Below are 18,734 nucleotides of genomic sequence, written 5' to 3'. Positions count from 1 at the left end.
TCTGTGCTGTTTGCGCTGCGTACGCGCCGAAACAAAAAATCTCATGCAAATGCTGACCGCACGCCGGCTCGACTCTAACGTAGCAGCAAACAAACAGTTTGCATCAGCGGCAAAAAAAAATGTCACGATGTCGCTTACATTTTTTTGGCAAACTGTTTCGGCTTGTTTGGTGCATGAAATTTGACTGGATAAAATGTAAATATTCGCATAATCAGAGTGTTTTAATGTACATTTCCCAACACTGAGCCCACGGTCTCATCCGGTTTCTCTACTAAATATTATCTTCGCTTGACGTTCTTCCGACATATGAGCAACGTGTTATTGGATCTAAAATGGCTTGACCGTCTAAAAATGCCGTATAACCGAATAGATCATTACGCCGAAAAAGTGGTTAACCCAAATAAGTCATTAGGTCTAAAACACTTGCCGCACTTGGCTCAAAGGCAAAATAATCCTGCAATTACTTTCATCAGGCTGACTTGGTTTACCTACTTTTCATCTTTTAAATGAGTGAGTCAAAATTTATCAGCACTGAAAAGCTCTGATAGTTGTAAAGGTCCTTTCAATTGCACTCATTTATAAGTATTGAATGTAAGAGTCAGCAATAGCTACCAAAACATTCCATTCAGTAGCTCTAAAAATAATATTCCATTCAACAGTTTGAGAAATATTCATACTACAATGACCTTAGGAAGGTAATTCAATTAGTTCAAGCTTTTCTCACTGATAGTGAGTCAACCACATCTTCACCAAGCCACTGAAGATTCCTCTAATATCCCCTTCTCCACCACCCATTAATGCCGGTCAAGTGTGAGGTGTGTGATAATGATATTCGCACTAATGGGCTAATTTCTGTGTAAACAGCCCCCGATTATGACAACCGGGTGCGATGGTTTATGGGCCGAGCATATAAATGAATGCTGCGGCAAGCGTGGGTGGTGTGGGAACAGTAGCCACTAGCTGCTGTTTGCCGTTGATGATGATTATTGTTAAATAGTCAGCCAATGATGTTGGTCGAACAGAAAACAACCGTGATAATTGCCATTTGCAAGCCCATTCCAACTGACTGCCGTGCGGTGTGTCTCTCCGATTGAGTGTGGATGAAGTCGTTTGCCTGAAAACGACGCCGTCATCGTTTCTTGATGGCGTGTAACGGGTAAAGGAACTGAACGACTCGGTGGCGCACGTGAATTGGGGCTAGGATCCGGATTATACGCGCGGATTACGGTTGGCGAAGTTATTGGCGGCCAGAAGTGAGTTGTTGTGGTAAAGTGATCATAATCGTTATAATTATGAATGATGTAAGCAAATTAATATAAGTTGGTAGGTTGCGTTGGGTTGGCAGAGGCGTGGCAAATCCTAGCGGGGGGTCAGGTTAATGGTGATACGATTAGATCTTTTGAACTTTGTGCGTAAAATGGGTGAAAGTGTTTCTTCCGAGGTTTATCATTTACATCGATGGAAATCGATGGCTACTGAAATACCAAGTATGTTTCGATATTATCTTTTAACTCTAAAGACAAACAGAAACAACATCAAAACCAATAATAACGAGATTTTTCATGTGAAAAACTTCACTATTTTCCTCGATTGCGATACTGGCGACAAGCAAGGAGAATTAACGAAGATCTTACCCCTTGATTAACGTCAAAATTTATCTGTGTTTCAATATACTACTGTATTAAGTATATGAATAACACTTAATGATGAAATATAATGGCCTTCTCATCAAGACTTCAAGACAAGACTGTGGACAAGGCGTATGTCACGCATGATTATTTGGAATAGTAACTAAAACGCGTGACACTAAATGTTGAGCTACGCATTACCGTGCATCGTACACAGACTGGTGGTGATCTGTCCGCAATTTCCCGTTCTGATAAATTTGTTTCTCGTACATTTGTTGGCTAGGTACTATTTTAGTTGCACTCCAAAAGATTGTGTAATCACTACAAAGCAAGTGCAATGTTCCGGTGTGTTTATTCCTTCGATATGAGGAAAATGTCTCTCATCAACGCACAACCGGAGCAAATATGCAATGCAATGTCTTCCCAGTCAACATCGTCATTGTCGACGACGACGCACACCGGTCCCCGTCTTACTCGGGGAAGACACCAACCAAAACATCAAAACAAGATAAGATAAACGCACGAAGGGGGCGTTGAAAACAAATTCTGCAATAAAGGAAAAAGATTTCTTGGAACGCACTGGGACCGTTCCAGCTGGTTGAAGAATGTGGAATTTAAGGAAAAAAAATCTTCCATGTTTAATGGCAATGGCCGAATATATCCTCCTGTTTGTTTGCATACCACATAACAGCTTATATTTAGCTTGTGCTTACCTTGACCGGCAGTCCCCAAAACGTACAACAAAATAGTGGTTAAGTATCAAAAATTAACCAGAATTGTTTTCATCTTTTTAAATGCATTTCATACTCGAAGTTACTTTAAAAAAATCCTGATTGATCCACCTAGCGGTGTTTGTGCTTTCTCGTGCATTAGATATACTAAAAAATAATTAAGACTTTCTATCGTGTTTTTGTATGAAAATCGTTAAATCTGTCAGGAGTTCCTCTGGAAAAACCTCCCGATATTTCTGCAGGAGCTCCTTCTCCAAAACTTCCAATAGAAAATTCGCCAAGATTTCTTTCAAAAATTCCTACAGATATTCCCCCTGAAGTTACTCCAAAAACTTCCAAAATATCTCCGCAAGGTTCCTTTAGGAATTTCTCCACGAGTTTCTTCGGAAATTTCTCCAGGAGTTTTTCAGGAAAATCATTCAGGAATTCTTCCAGCAGATCCTCCGGAAAGTCCTTCAAGTGTTCCTACAGAAATTAAGCTAAGAACACTTTCGGAAATTCCTTCAGGAGTTCCTTGGGAAATTCCTTCGAAAATACTTCTGAGAGTTACTTCGAAATTTCTTTCGGTAGCTTCTCCGGATATTCCTCCAGTGGTTTGGGAAATTGCTCCAAAAACTGCCTCGGAGTTTTTTTTGGAAATTCCTTTGAAAATTCCTCCAGGAATTTTCTTTCGAAAACTCCTAAACGAGTTGCTTCGGAAGTTCATCCTAGAATTTCCCACAAAATTTCTCCAAGGGTTCTTACGGAAAGTTCAACAAAAATTGTTTCAGAAATTTCTTACGAAATTTCCCCAGAAGTTCCTTCGGAAATTCCGCCAGCATTTCTTCGGAAATTATTCCATCTTTGTGAAATTCCTCCTCGAGTTCCTTCGGAAGTTCATGCAGGAATTTCTTCGGAAATTCTTACAAGAGTTACTTCAGAAAAGTTCTTCCGAATGTTCTTCTCGATATCACTACAGGAGTTTCCTTGGAAGTTCTCCAGGAGTTCCAATAGAGAGTCCTCCTGGATTTCCTTTAGATATTTTTACCGAAATTCCTCCGGAATTTGTATCAGAATCTTCATCCGAAAAACCTCCTGCTGCAAGTTCCTCCAGGAATTCTCCCGGGAGTTTTTTTTATTGAAATTCTTCCAGGTATTTTTTTCCAGAAAATTCCTCTAAAAAAGTGAATTTCAACGTTTTTCTTGAGAGGTACCTCTTTGAATTTATTCTTTTATTGAGGTAGAGGCTTCCGAGCCTCTTGAAAGGAGGCTTTCGAGCCTCTTGAAAGGAGGCTTTCGAGCCTCTTGAAAAGGTGACTTCCGAGCCTCTTGAAAAGGAGACTTCCGAGCCTCTTGAAAAGGAGGCTTCCGAGCCTCTTGAAAAGGAGGCTTCCGAGCCTCTTGAAAAGGAGGCTTTGAGGCCTCTTGAAAAGGAGGCTTCTGAGCCTCTTGAAAAGGAGGCTTGAGCCTCTTGAAAGGAGGCTTCCTGAGCCTCTTGAAAAGGAGGCTTGAGCCTCTTGAAAAGGAGGCTTCTGAGCCTCTTGAAAGGAGGCTTCTGAGCCTCTTGAAAGGAGGCTTCTGAGCCTCTTGAAAGGAGGCTCTGAGCCTCTTGAAGGGAGGCTTCTGAGCCTCTTGAAAGGAGGCTTCTGAGCCTCTTGAAAGGAGGTTTCTAAGCCTCTTGAAACGAGGCTTCCGAGCCTCTTGAAATTAGGCTTCTGAGCCTCTAGAAAAGAAGGCTTTTGAGCCTCTTTAAAAAGAAGGCTTTTGAGCCTCTAGAAAAGGAGGCTTTTGAGCCTCTGGAAAATAAGGCTCGAGCCTCTTGAAGGAGGCTCTGAGCCTCTTGAAAGGAGGCCTGAGCCTCTTGAAAGGAGGCTTGAGGCCTCTTGAAAAGGAGGCTTCTGAGCCTCTTGAAAAGGAGGCTTGAGCCTCTTGAAAAGGAGGCTTCTGAGCCTCTTGAAAGGAGGCTCTGAGCCTCTTGAAAGGAGGCTTCTGAGCCTCTTGAAAAGGAGGCTTCTGAGCCTCTTGAAGGAGGCTTCTGAGCCTCTTGAAAGGAGGCCTGAGCCTCTTGAAAGGAGGCTCTGAGCCTCTTGAAAGGAGGCCTGAGCCTCTTGAAAAGGAGGCCTGAGCCTCTTGAAAGGAGGCTCCCAAGCCTCTTGGAAAGGAGGCTCCCAAGCCTCTTGGAAAGGAGGCCTGAGCCTCTTGGAAAGGAGGCCTGAGCCTCTTGGAAAGGAGGCCTGAGGCCTCTTGGAAAGGAGGCTTGAGCCCCTTTCCAAGGAGGCTTCTGAGCCTCTTGCAAAGGAGGCCTGAGCCTCTTGGAAAGGAGGCTTCCTGGCGTCTTGAAAGGAGGCTTCTGAGCCTCTTGGAAAGGAGGCTCTGAGCCTCTTGGAAAGGAGGCTTCCGAGCCTCTTGGAAAGGAGGCTTCCTGAGCCTCTTGGAAAGGAGGCCTGAGCCTCTTGGAAAGGAGGCTTGAGCCTCTTGGAAAGGAGGCTTCCTGAGCCTCTTGGAAAGGAGGCTTCTGAGCCTCTTGGAAAGGAGGCTTCTGAGCCTCTTGGAAAGGAGGCTTTGAGCCTCTTGGAAAGGAGGCTTCTGAGCCTCTTGGAAAGGAGGCTTGAGGCCTCTTGGAAAGGAGGCTTCTGAGCCTCTTGGAAAGGAGGCCTGAGCCTCTTGGAAAGGAGGCTTCTGAGCCTCTTGAAAGGAGGCTTTGAGCCTCTTGGAAAGGAGGCTTCTGAGCCTCTTGGAAAGGAGGCTTCTGAGCCTCTTGGAAAGGAGGCTTCTGAGCCTCTTGGAAAGGAGGCGAGGCCTCTTGGAAAGGAGGCTTCTGAGCCTCTTGGAAAGGAGGCTTCCAGCCTCTTGGAAAGGAGGCCTGAGCCTCTTGGAAAGGAGGCTTCCTGAGCCTCTTGGAAGGAGGCTTCTGAGCCTCTTGGAAAGGAGGCCTGAGCCTCTTGAAAGGAGGCTTCTGAGCCTCTTGGAAGGAGGCTTGAGCCTCTTGGAAAGGAGGCTTTGAGCCTCTTGGAAAGGAGGCTTGAGCCTCTTGGAAAGGAGGCTCTGAGCCTCTTGGAAAGGAGGCTTCTGAGCCTCTTGGAAAGGAGGCTTGAGCCTCTTGGAAAGGAGGCTTCCAGGAGCCTCTTGGAAAGGAGGCTTCTGAGCCTCTTGGAAAGGAGGCTTCTGAGCCTCTTGGAAAGGAGGCTTCTGAGCCTCTTGGAAAGGAGGCTTCCGAGCCTCATGGAAAGGAGGCTTCAAGGCCTCTTGGAAAGGAGGCTTCTGAGCCTCTTGGAAAGGAGGCTTCTGAGCCTCTTGGAAAGGAGGCTTCTGAGCCTCTTGGAAAGGAGGCTTGAGCCTCTTGGAAAGGAGGCTTCTGAGCCTCTTGGAAAGGAGGCCTGAACCTCTTGGAAAGGAGGCTTCTGAACCTCTTGGAAAGGAGGCCTGAACCTCTTGGAAAGGAGGCTACCTAACCTCTTGGAAAGGAGGCCTGAGCCTCTTGGAAAGGAGGCTTCAGCCTCTTGGATAGGAGGCTTCGGAGCCTCTTGGAAAGGAGGCCTGAGCCTCTTGGAAAGGAGGCTTCTGAGCCTCTTGGAAAGGAGGCCTGAGCCTCTTGGAAAGGAGGCTTCTGAGCCTCTTGGAAAGGAGGCTTCTGAGCCTCTTGGAAAGGAGGCTTCTGAGCCTCTTGGAAAGGAGGCTTCTGAGCCTCTTGGAAAGGAGGCTTGAGCCTCTTGGAAGGAGGCTTGAGCCTCTTGAAAAGGAGGCTTCTGAGGCCTCTTGAAAGGAGGCTTCTGAGGCCTCTTGAAAGGAGGCTTCCTGAGCCTCTTGAAAGGAGGCTTCTGAGCCTCTTGAAAGGAGGCTCTGAGTCTCTTGAAAAGGAGGCTTCTGAGCCTCTTGAAAGGAGGCTTGAGGCCTCTTGAAAGGAGGCTTCTGAGCCTCTTGAAAGGAGGCTTTGAGCCTCTTGAAAGGAGGCTTCTGAGGCCTCTTGAAAGGAGGCCTGAGCCTCTTGAAAGGAGGCTTGAGGCCTCTTGAAAGGAGGCTTCTGAGCCTCTTGAAAGGAGGCCTGAGCCTCTTGAAAGGAGGCTTCTGAGGCCTCTTGAAAGGAGGCTTCTGAGCCTCTTGAAAGGAGGCTTCCTGAGCCTCTTGAAAGGAGGCTCTGAGCCTCTTGAAGGAGGCTTCTGAGGCCTCTTGAAAGGAGGCTTCTGAGCCTCTTGAAAAGGAGGCTTCTGAGCCTCTTGAAAAGGGAGGCTTCTGAGCCTCTTGAAAAGGAGGCTTCTGAGCCTCTTGAAAGGAGGCTTCTGAGCCTCTTGAAAAGGAGGCTTCTGAGCCTCTTGAAAGGAGGCTTCCTGAGCCTCTTGAAAAGGAGGCTTCTGAGCCTCTTGAAAAGGAGGCTGAGCCTCTTGAAAGGAGGCTTCTGAGCCTCTTGAAAGGAGGCTTGAGCCTCTTGAAAAGGAGGCTTCTGAGCCTCTTGAAAGGAGGCTTCTGAGCCTCTTGAAAGGAGGCTTCTGAGCCTCTTGAAAGGAGGCTTCTGAGCCTCTTGAAAGGAGGCTTCTGAGCCTCTTGAAAAGGAGGCCTGAGCCTCTTGAAGGAGGCTTCCGAGCCTCTTGAAAGGAGGCTTCCGAGCCTCTTGAAAAGGAGGCTTCCGAGCCTCTTGAAAGGAGGCTTCCGAGCCTCTTGAAAAGGAGGCTTCCGAGCCTCTTGAAAAGGAGGCTTCCGAGCCTCTTGAAAAGGAGGCTTCCGAGCCTCTTGAAAAGGAGGCTTCCGAGCCTCTTGAGACGAAGCAACTGAGATTTTCGGAAAAAGGCTCTCAAATAAAGGCTTCCGGACCAATTTTTGTTCGAGGCAATCTAATGAACCCCCCAGAGTACACGTACCCCAGGTTGAGAACCGCTGCTCTAGGAGATCCTTGGAAAAGTCCTTCAGGAGTTCCTACGGAAATTATTCTAAAAACTCCTCTGGAAATTTCACAATTCCTCCAGGAGTTCCTTTAGAATTTTCTACGAAAATATCTCTAAAAGCTACTCCAAAAATTCCTTCAGGAGTTTTCTGCGAAATTCCTTCAGTGGTTCCTTCGAAAATTCCTCAAGATTTTCCTTCGACAATTTCTTCAATAATACCTTCAGATATTCCTTCAGGGGCTCCACCAAAAAATTCTCCAGGAGATTTTCCCGAAATTCTTCCAAAAGCTCCTACGGAAATTACTCCGAAAACTACCTCAAAATTTCTCCGGAAGTTCCATCAGAAATTCCTACAATAGCTTTTCGACTCTTGAAAGAGTTATAGTACTCCACAAAGTCTGCCCAGAGTTCCTCCAAAACAGCCTCCTGATATTCCAGCAGGAGTTTCTCTAGAAAGTTCTTCAGGTTTTAATGAAAAGTCTGCCAGGATATATTTCATAAATTCTACCTGAAGTACTATCGGGAGTAACTTCAAAAATTGCTTCTGAAATACGTCTGCAAATTTTGCCAGGGCTTTCTTCGAAAATTGCTCCAGGAGTTTTTCAAAAAATTTCTCCAAGAATTCTTCCAGTAATACCTCCAGGGATTCTTCTGGAAATTACTATAGGAGTTCCTTCGAAAATTCCTCCAGGAGTTCTTTCAGTGATTCCTTCTGGAAATCTTTCAGGAAGGCCTTCAGAAGCTCCTACGGAAATATCTTAATTAGTTCTTCCACAATTCCTCCGGAAGTTTCTTCAAAAAATCCTCCGAAAATACCTTTAAGAGTTAATCCCAAAGGCTTTTCCGACAATTTCATCAAAAAAACCTCCAATTACTTCAGAAGCTCCTACAGAAATTTCTCCGAAAAGCTCCTCCGGAAATATCTCCGCATATTCCTCCATTAGTTTTTTGGGAAGATTCTTTCGATAATTCCTCCAGGAGCTTCTGTCAAAAATTTCTCTATGAACTTCTTCGAATATTCCTCCAGGAGTTCCTTCGGGAATTCTTCCAGGAATGCTTCTGGAGAGTTTATACGAAAATTAGTGCAAAAACTGCCTCGGAAACTCTTCCGAAAATTCATCGAGGAGTTTTTTGGAAATTTGTCGGGGGTTCCTGCAGATATTTCTCAAAGAGATCCTTTGGAAATTCCTTTGAAAATTCCTCCATGACTTCTCCCGGAAATTCCTCCAAGAGTTATTCCAAAAACTTCTCTACGAGATCCTTCCAAAGTTCAACCAGGAATTCCTTCGGAAGTTTCTCCAAGGGTTTCTACGGAAAGTCCTACAGGAATTGTTTCAGAAATTGTTCTCGAAATTCTTCCAGGAATTCCTTTGGAAATTGCTACAGCATTTCTTCCGAAAATTCCTCCACGCGTTTCTTCAGAAACTCCTCTAGAAGTTCATCCGGAGATTCCACCAAGAGTTCTCAAGAGTTGGAGTTTCTTCAGAAATTCCTCCAGGAGGTCCATCGGACAATCATTCAAGAATTTCTCCAGAAATTCGGGCAAGAGTTGCTCCGGAAAATCTGGCCGGAGTCCCGGCGAACATTCCTTTCGATATTCTAGCTGGAGTTCCTTCCGAAATTTCTCCAAGAGTTTTTATAAAAGTTACTAAAAAAACTGCATCCGAATTACCTCCACAAGTTCCAAGTTCCAGGAGTTCCGCCGGGAGTTTCTTTGGAAATTCCTTCAGGAGTTTTTCAGGAAATTTCTCCAAAAAGTTTTCTAATGATTCCTCCAGGAGTTTCTTCGGAATTGCTTAAAGAGTTCTTCCACAATCCCTCCACAAATTCCTTCAGGAATGCCTCCAAAATACCCCTAAGAGATACTCCGAAAATTACTTCAGGAGCTTCTTTCAGAAATTCTTCGAGTACTTCCCCCTACAGTTTCATCAATAATACTTCCGGAAATTCTTTCTAGTGCTACCCCTAGAAATTCCTCCAGAAGTTTTTCCCGAAATTTCTCCAAAAGTTCCTCCGGAAATTACTCCAAAAACTGCTTAGGGAATACCTCCTCAAATTCCACCAGGATTTTTTTTAATGAAGTTCTTTCAGAAGTTCTTCCGGAAACTCCACCAAGAGCTCCTTCGGAATTTTTTTCGAAAATTCCTCCATGAGGTCCTCCAGTAATTTCTCACAAAATTCCTTCAGGAGATAAAAAAATTGAAATTTTAAAAGAACTTGTTTCGGAATTTCCTAATGAACTTCTGGTAGAATTTTAAGATGAACTCTTGGAGAACTTTCCGAATGATCTCATCGGAAGAATTTACGCAGGAACTCATGAAGGTTTTTGCGGAGTAATTTGAGAAGGAACCGCTAGTTGAATTTTAGGTGGAATTTCTGGATGAACTTCTGTAGGAATTTCTGGGGGAACATCTGAGGAAATTTCCGAAAGAATTCCTGGAGGAATTACCGAAGGAACACCTGGAGGATTTTTCGAAGTAATTTATGGAGGAACATCTGAAGAAATTTCTAGAGCAACTGCTGCACAAATTTCAGAAAGAACTCCTCGAACAATTTGTGGAGGAGTTTCTGAAAAAACTACTGGAGGAATTTGCGGAGGTATTTCCGAAGCAGTTTTTGGATTAACTTCTGGAGGAACTCTTGGAGGAAATTCGGGAGGATTTTTCGAAATAGCTCTTGAGATGACAGTTCTGATTTGGTTTCGTAATACTACATAGTTTTGGCGCAATATATCACTTTTCAATGTAATATTTTGTTTGTTTCTGAGCTATAATAATCTATATACATAAAAATGAATTTCTGTCTGTCTGAACCTTATAGACTCCGAAACTACTGAACCGATTGGTGTGAAAATTTGTATGCAGAGGTTTTTGGGGCCGGGGAAGGTTCTTAAGATGGTTCGAGACCCCTCCCCTCTTTGAAAAGGGGGATCCCATACAAATGAAACACTAATTTCTTCATAAATCGAGAAATAATCAGAGAATAAATCAATTTTAGGCGAAACGAAGTTCGTCGGGTCTGCCAGTGTGTAATAAAATACATAAGTAAAGAGGCAATTTTATAAGAAAATTATTTTGAGCTTTTTAGTGGAATGTTATTTGAAATATAAGACGAGTTTGAACAGTCCCATTGAATTCCACCACTTAATTGTATCCTGACAGTTTGACAGCTTTCACCATTTTGACTCCACACTGATTTCTTACCTTGATCTATCGTTCTGCTGTTCTTTCTGTGATTCACTGAACTTTCAGAATGTTCATCCCGTGACTGCGTGATGAAAATTCGTATCAGCACAAAATGGCAGCTTTTCATCATGATCCACAGGATGCAGACGATTCCCTGAGCGAAGAAGGAAAACGAAGGAGCTACAACACATCTTGGAAACAGCGAGGATCAATGGATACAAGGAAAGAACAATACAAGCAATCATCAACAAGAAGCAGAGGAACCTACGGAAAAACGAACTGACAACACTAACACCGATCGATGAACCGCTGAAGAGGGTATCGGTCCCCTATGATCGACACATCACCCACCAGCTACGCCATCGACTGAGGAAATTCGGCATCGATTTAGTATTCTCCAGCAGAAGCAATCAACTGAAGACACTGTTGGGCTCCACAAAGGATAGAGTAGAAATGTTAAATAAGGCCGGGGTTTATCAAATTAATTGTTCACAGTGTGATAAAGTATATGTAGGTCAAACAAAAAGATCGTTAGATGTAAGGTTCAAAGAACATATTTCAGAAGTAAGTAAGGCTAAGAGGGAAACTGATAAGGGATTAAATTATGAGTTTAGGTCTAAGGTAGCTGAACATGTATATCAGGAAAATCATTCAATTACGACATCAAACATTAAAATTTTAAGAAATGTCTCTTCTCCGTGGAAGCTTGATGTTGCTGAGAGCTTGGAAATCTACCGACAGGTACAAACGCGGTTGTTGAATAAAGATCAAGGAAATGGTAGCTCCTGGCTCTTCAAGTTTATACCTAAGCATTAAGCGCATCAAGCGAGTAGAAATAAGCACCGTAGTAAGATAAGTACCTAGATAAATTATTATACCTACGCATAGTATAAATAGTGTAAGCTGCGATCATTTTCTTCAAGTCGAGTCAAGTACAAGACACTGAAGACGGCCTTACTGTTGAGGTCGAAATACGTATCTGTCAGGATACAATTAAGTGGTAGAATTCAATGGGACTGTTCAAACTCGTCTTATGACAGGAGGCAATTTTATGCTAGTTTAGCGCAGACTTAAATAGTAGTTTGTGCAACTAGTTGCAAAAAGATGATTTTTTCAGCACGAGTTGTACGTTTATCCAACGAGGCTTGCCGAGTTGGATAAATACTACGAGTGCTGAAAAAATCGAGTTTTGCAACGAGTTGCACACGCTATTTTTTGCAATGACGGAAAATAAACTTTAATTTGATAAATCTGTACCAAAATTGTACAGTCTAATTTACTCCACATGATAATTCTTGCGAATAAATTATGTTGCTGCAGAGAACAGTCAGATTCCATGTTACCGTGCCACATTGCCGAATTCGATAAGCCATGAAGCGATAGATGTACTTGCTTTTGGAAATGTTTGATGTCATGTCCATCAAACTATTTTATTTATAACGTGGCGCAGATAATACACTATTTGAACACTTACCCAAGCCAATTCAACAAAATGTAGTCATGTAACTACTGTTCTGATGTTGGTTTTTCATTATAGCACCCAAATGAGTGTTATAATGAATATTATGCAACCCATTTGAGTTGCATAATGTTCATTAAAGCACCCAACTCGTTGGCATGGAAAAGTAGGCCGTTTTATCACTCAAAGACGAACTGTAAACCGGATATTATGATCAGGAATTGCAAAAAATAATTTTGCCAATTAGATTTTATTTTAAGCGATATACAAACTCGTCTATTTGACGTAAAAATACGTAAAATCTGTTTTTACATAGAATTATTGGGTACGTTTTGTTGTACGACTAAGTCAAGTCAAGTACGAGACAATGAAGACGACCACACAGTTGTGGTCGAAATACATATCTGCAAAGATATCGAAATAATTGGTGGAGCTAAATGGAGAGTACTTAACTCGTCTTAGACGGTTGAATACATTCCACTAGAAAGAGCTTAAAATATTTTTCCTGGAAACCGACCTTATTAAAATTTCATTTGAATATCGGTATCTTCGACCAGGAAACTAGTCAAACAAATGCAGAACAAATTTATTTTTTGAAGCCAGTGACGGAATTCGCAGCGGCATTGATTTCAGCTTAGAAATCGAGAAAATGTTGCCTGGGGTACAACTTAATTTGATTACCCTACTTAGACTTAGACTAAGATAATTTCGCAGCTTTTCTGAACAAATGGTCATAAGTAGAAGTAATATAAATCAACGCGCAAACAAAATTATTTATGGAATTCGAAATCAAAATTAAGAAATATACATAAAACGTTTTTATCATTAAACAACAATTACAGTAACACTCCTAGGATAGTCAGTACAAGGATTGTCTTCACAGAAAAAAATGTTCATGACGGTTCTAAGTTGATTTGAACATGCAAATTGTTTTATAAAGAAAATACTCCCTTATTAGGGAGCGTATGTATTTTTCTTCACCTTGAAAGTGCGAAGAGATGATGCGCAGGAGACATGCAATGAGGCAGATCAGCGATGGCATGTGATTTATCAGCCGAATCGTTATCGGCGTCGGTGTAAATCAGCTGAGCGTGAACGCGTGCTGGGTGTACTCGAGCAACGTGTTTCAAGTGCAACTGCTCCAAAAGGGGTACTACGGGTGCAGAAATCGTGGGCAATATTCTTCCACGGTGATTGCAATAAATTTCGGGACACGATAATGATTTACGTACTGTAGTGAGCTGGTCATAAAGATTGTGCCATTGCATGAAATGAGATTTTTTGTGAGAGATTTACTGAATCATTTTATGTCGGCTCAAATTTTATTAGTTTTATTTCGGGAACAAATGGATCTGAAGTCCTTGACCTTATCATTACGAATCATACTATCGATGACGACATTCCAGTAACAATATTACCGGTTTTCATTGGGCTAGATTTGCGTTTTTTCTGCATACATTGCAGTATATTCCATCTTTCAATTTGGTGAAGTGGAGGCGATCACATCGGGCACTGAAACCACTGATGGCTTCTGTAAATGTTTGAGGCACATTCTTGGTCTTTGCTTTGGCATCTTGTTATACAGGATTGTTTGTTTGATTTCGCAAATCTTGCTACCCACCAATCAATTTCAAGAAAAACACTTGAAATGGTAGCAAATTTATCATTCAGTTATAACTTAAATTTTAAATTTCAAAATTGATAATATTAAATTACGAGTGAAGAATGGAATCTATTATCAATCAAACTTAATGTCTTGTGAAAACTATAACATCATTATGCATATGAGTATTCACCCAGACGCACACTCCATGAAATAATAAATTGGAATAGAATTAACGAACATTTGAAAAAAAAATTAATTCGATGTCTGCCATTTACATTACGTAGAAAATATCCACAATTTTTGGCGAAAACACTTTTCGGTGCGATCGAAACTATCTTCGTCACAACCATCAAGCAAATGGACCATCGGTGGGGCCGTTGGGAGTTCAACTCTAAATACATGAGATGACCTTTGCCAATTGATCGATTCCAACCTCTTTCCCAATAATACTCAAACGGGTCATCAAAGTCCGCCTCATTTATTGGCAAGGTGCGGTGTGGGTTTTGAATTTCTTCATTAACAAATTGACAGCGAAATCAGGCTTCGAGCAATGTCGCATTTGATTTGATTGGTTTTTGATGGAAATCGAATCGACTGCAGTTTGGGTACGTTCCAAGAAATTCTCGAGAATGCAAAGGCCAACGCAGCACAGCGCACAAGTGCAAGTGCAAATTTGTCAATCGATTAGCGTCAATTCGCTGTCGACGTCGATTGTTTGCTTCGCAGTCTGCGACTGCGAGGCATAGTAAATAAATTCAAGAGCTGTTGAGTATTAGGATGTCTGATTCAGCGAATTTCTCACACCCAAAGCAATTTAAATTAATTTATTGTCCGTAGACTTGGCTTTAAAGTTCGATGATGGACGAAGATGAAGTGAGGTGAGGACGAGGATATTTCCATCGAATCGTAGCAGAATTGCACCCAAAATAGCAGACATGCGATCTGAAGGCATATTCAAATTTCCAAGTAAAACCAAGTTCGAATGGGTTCACCGCCAATCGATCGGGCTCCGACAACAACATGTTGAACAAAGTGTAATTACAGTTGGTTCAAGACCTACTCAACCTTTGCCAGAGAGAAATGAATTTATTGATTCCGCATTTCAATATTTTGTCTCTTTTTATAATTGTCGGTGTTTGATGATATCAAGAACCGTTTCCAAATGAATCATTTGTTTGAGAATCTGCATATATCCATTTTACACAATTTCTAAAACTGTAATCGCTCGTCAAAGTCCGATTTGCGATTTTGTAGCTGCTCAAACAAACGAACCAATTTTCATACATTCCTGAACAATTTTTTTGTTTCGTATTTTTTTCCAGAATACGTATTTTTGGACGAGGATTCAATATCTTTTTTGTTTCCAAAAATGTTACATATATGCAGTTTCTCAAACAATCGGTTTAATTATGTTAAAGTATCTGACTTAAATAAATTTTGTTCTTTTTTACATAAGTACCTATAAATCAAACTTTACAGCTGGAGTTCCAGATTCAATTACGCAGTGGTTTCCATATACGGAATGTCGAAGACACTTGTGCCAATAAACATTGAAAAGAAGTATTAACACGAGGCTACGGTTCGCTATATTGTCACACCATTCACGATGACAGCAGTAGTGCTCCTTCTCAGGTGTTCCTAGTGTCATATTTCCATTTTTGGGTGGTCTAAAGTGCATCGATGAAATTTTACGAGATCATAATATAATTTCGTGAGCTGCCAACCAATCTTGCCGCGATGCAATAAAATTGCAAATGACTTCACCCCATCAAATTCGCGTTCCACCATTCTTTTCATCGAAACGACTCTCGCGCGGCCCGCGTCATCATCGTCACCTGTATGCATATGTCATCGCGCACCGTCTACAACTCCCTCACAGATGTTTTTCTTTCCTTTCATTCGTTTCAGATATTCACAAGGTAGGTTGCTGGGAGCCACGGAAGACCTCAATCCAGTCATAGTCGGTCAAAGCAGACTTTCGGTCTCAACTTACGCCCGTCATCATCACCAATCGTTTTATGCGCTGCGAATACTCCGCGGGATGCACGCGTTCAAGAATATGAATCTAGCGGTTTACCGCAGGCCCGGCATCAACCGGATCGATCAGCAAGGCAGTCCGTGTCCGGTTGGTGCAATCTGCGGTGAGTCCTAGCTCCAGATGAAGTGCTGTTTGCCGTTGTTGCGAACCGGCTAAGCTGTCAAAAGTTGCCACTTGTCAACCGTAGCTACCTAATTGCCTGAGAAAGAAGAGTAACGCAGGGCTGGGTAAGGAGTCGGGAAACGTGACAAAGTTGTCAATCTGCGTAGTTGATTCAATTTGAGAAACATCGATGAAACGTTGCTTCAGATTCCGAAGCAAGTTCAGGGGCGTTTGCAGGTTTCACGAAAAGGGAAGCAACCGTAGTTTGTTCACCAATGTACATATACTAAAATAAGGGTTCATCATATACTATGGCGCCAAATCAGACGTAATAAAATAATCAATAATGTCACTCCGGATCATGAAGCGTTGATGAGATGGTTCAAGCTAATTGAGTAAACCAAGGATATGCGGTATTACGAATAATTTCGTTTTCGTGATTTGAAAAAAAAAATCCAAGGAATGAGAGTGATGAAATCTCGCTTAACTTTTCAAAAGGTCCTAAGTAACATTTTTTTCATGAATTAATTTGAATACTGCAATCAATAGTTTTCATGTTGTTCTGTTGTTTGCGCTATTCAAATTAATTCATGAAAAAAATGTTACTTAGGACCTTTTGAAAAGTTAAGCGAGAAATCTATTTTTCTATTTGTCAGCAAAAAGCAGCCTTCCTTTCTCTTGTCATTAGACGAGTTTGTACAATCCCATTTAATTCCACCAGTTAATTGTACCTTGGCAGATACGTATTTCGACCTCAACAGTGAGGTCGTCTTCAGTGTCTCGTACTTGACTTGACTCTGTCAAGGTACAATTAAGTGGTAGAAACATTCCACTAAAAAGCTCAAAATAATTTTCTTAACAGTCTTCCTTTTTTGATTCGATTAAGGTGATTATAGAATGAAGCCAGAAATCGGCCATTTTGTAAACCACGTGCTTTTCCAATATTTTTTTCAAGAGCACGAGATGAAAGAACCATAACGCGTATGGAGCTGAAATAACGGTAGATCGTTTGCTTAGTTATGCTGAACAATCATAATTTGAGTTTCGGTACTGTAGGAAAACTATTACGCCAGATTTGGGCTTTTGGAAATGTATGTAGATAAACGTGTGGTGAATTTGGAATTCACCACGGGCTTCATTCTATAATCACCTTAAGATGGCGACGATAGAGGTATTGACTTTCTGTCTTTTGGGATCAAAAATGGTTTTCATCCGACGGACACATTTATTGTGCCTTTTTCAAGGAGTCTGTGGACAATGAATATGTTGTGTTTATGATTAATGCGTAGTGTACTTACTAACTATGTTCCGTTTTGTTGTCACATTAGCCCTCAGCATAGGACCTATTTGTCACCACAATTCGCTACAACAAGAAAGACAACGTTATCGGGAGCACTCACTGTGTAGGCAATCAATTTTGCTTACTTTTACTTTTCAATTAAACTTACTTTGCCCTGCCTTGTGTGAGGTAGGGTGGAAATTTGAATTGATCCGGCTCGCAGAAACTGCACCTTTTTATTTAGCGCCAATTTTACTCTGTTGTGTCCATGGGCGTAGCCAGGATTTCGAGAAGGGGGGGCCAACTTTTTTGGTCTTCTAAATCGTAGTTTTATAGTAGTTTTATAAAAACACATGAATATTAACACATGAAACCAAATCCAAACCAAATCGAAACAATAATGATTAAAACAATAATGGATATAAAAATGCGTGATTTATTGCTCATCAGATATTTTTAAATAAAGTGAGAAAAATATTAACGAACTTAGTATTCAGAAAGAATATAAAATCGGCTATAACAATTATTATAAAAATCCTGCATTCTTCCATAAATTTAAGAAAACTAAAGCCATACAAAATTTGTCTAAACAAATCCTCTCTGAAATATTATTTATTATAAAATAGGCAGAAAAATCAATATGCAAGCTTTCTCCAGGAATTCCTTCGACAATTGCTCCTGGCATTCTATCCGAAATTCTATCAGGGATTCTTTAGGAATGCCTCCAGCAACTTCTTTGGCAGTGTCTTCAGGAATTCCACCATAAATTTTACCGGGAATTGATCCGAAAATTCCACCATTATTTACTCCAAGAAAATCTTCACGAACTTCTTTATAAGTTCTGCAGAATTCCCTGCAATAATTCGAATAATTTCGTGCTGTTTCCCATAATTTTTAAGAATAAGAATCAGTTCAATCAAAGGTAATTGCCTATTTCCGGGGATTAAACCACCCGACTTGGACGTTAATTTACAATGTTATGAAAACTCATATGTGAATATGTACGTTATGTGGAAGATATTGATTTGAAAAATGTATTGAGGTAACCACTTTCCTTCGATGGGACTCGAACCCATGACCCTACAGTACGCTAGACTGGTGCTTTAACCAACTAAGCTACGAAGGACCTCCGTCGGCCTTCGCAACCTAGCGGCTACTGAACGAGCTCGAGATTCCCAAATTGGACGCATAGTCTAATCACTCGCAATCCATTTATCAAGCCAATACTTCCACATGTGTATTGTACACGTCCACATTAGAGGAGCGTGAGTATTTAGAATGTCTGGCGGCTATACACATTCTTCATCAGCAACGGTACTGATCAAGTGAGGTTGTGTAAGCTATTTGCCAGTCGGTCGTCAAGCTCAGACCCGACCGCATAGGCAATTACCTTTGATTGAACTGAACTTGAGTTGCGTGCTCTTGCCTACGCAATGCGGTCGGGTCTGAGCTTGACGACCGACTGGCAAATAGCTTACACAACCTCACTTGATCAGTACCGTTGCTGATGAAGAATGTGTATAGCCGCCAGACATTCTAAATACTCACGCTCCTCTAATGTGGACGTGTACAATACACATGTGGAAGTATTGGCTTGATAAATGGATTGCGAGTGATTAGACTATGCGTCCAATTTGGGAATCTCGAGCTCGTTCAGTAGCCGCTAGGTTGCGAAGGCCGACGGAGGTCCTTCGTAGCTTAGTTGGTTAAAGCACCAGTCTAGCGTACTGTAGGGTCATGGGTTCGAGTCCCATCGAAGGGAAAGTGGTTACCTCCAATACATTTTTCAAATCAATATCTTCCACATAACGTACATATTCACATATGAGTTTTCATAACATTGTAAAGAA

At 41.7% G+C, this 18,734-nt stretch overlaps 1 non-coding gene across 1 annotated transcript; it reads right to left on the bottom strand.

Moving 5' to 3' along the window:
• Positions 1 to 17,935: 17,935 nt before the first annotated feature.
• Positions 17,936 to 18,010, bottom strand: Trnaa-agc (transfer RNA alanine (anticodon AGC)). The gene has a single exon. It is a non-coding gene; the product is annotated as a tRNA-Ala (tRNA).
• Between the last annotated feature and the right edge of the window lie 724 nt (positions 18,011 to 18,734).

Source organism: Armigeres subalbatus, chromosome 2 (genome assembly GCF_024139115.2).
Source record: "Armigeres subalbatus isolate Guangzhou_Male chromosome 2, GZ_Asu_2, whole genome shotgun sequence".
NCBI lineage: Eukaryota > Metazoa > Arthropoda > Insecta > Diptera > Culicidae > Armigeres > Armigeres subalbatus.
Note: the sequence above shows the minus strand (reverse complement) of the source record. Positions and strands in the feature narration are given on the sequence as shown.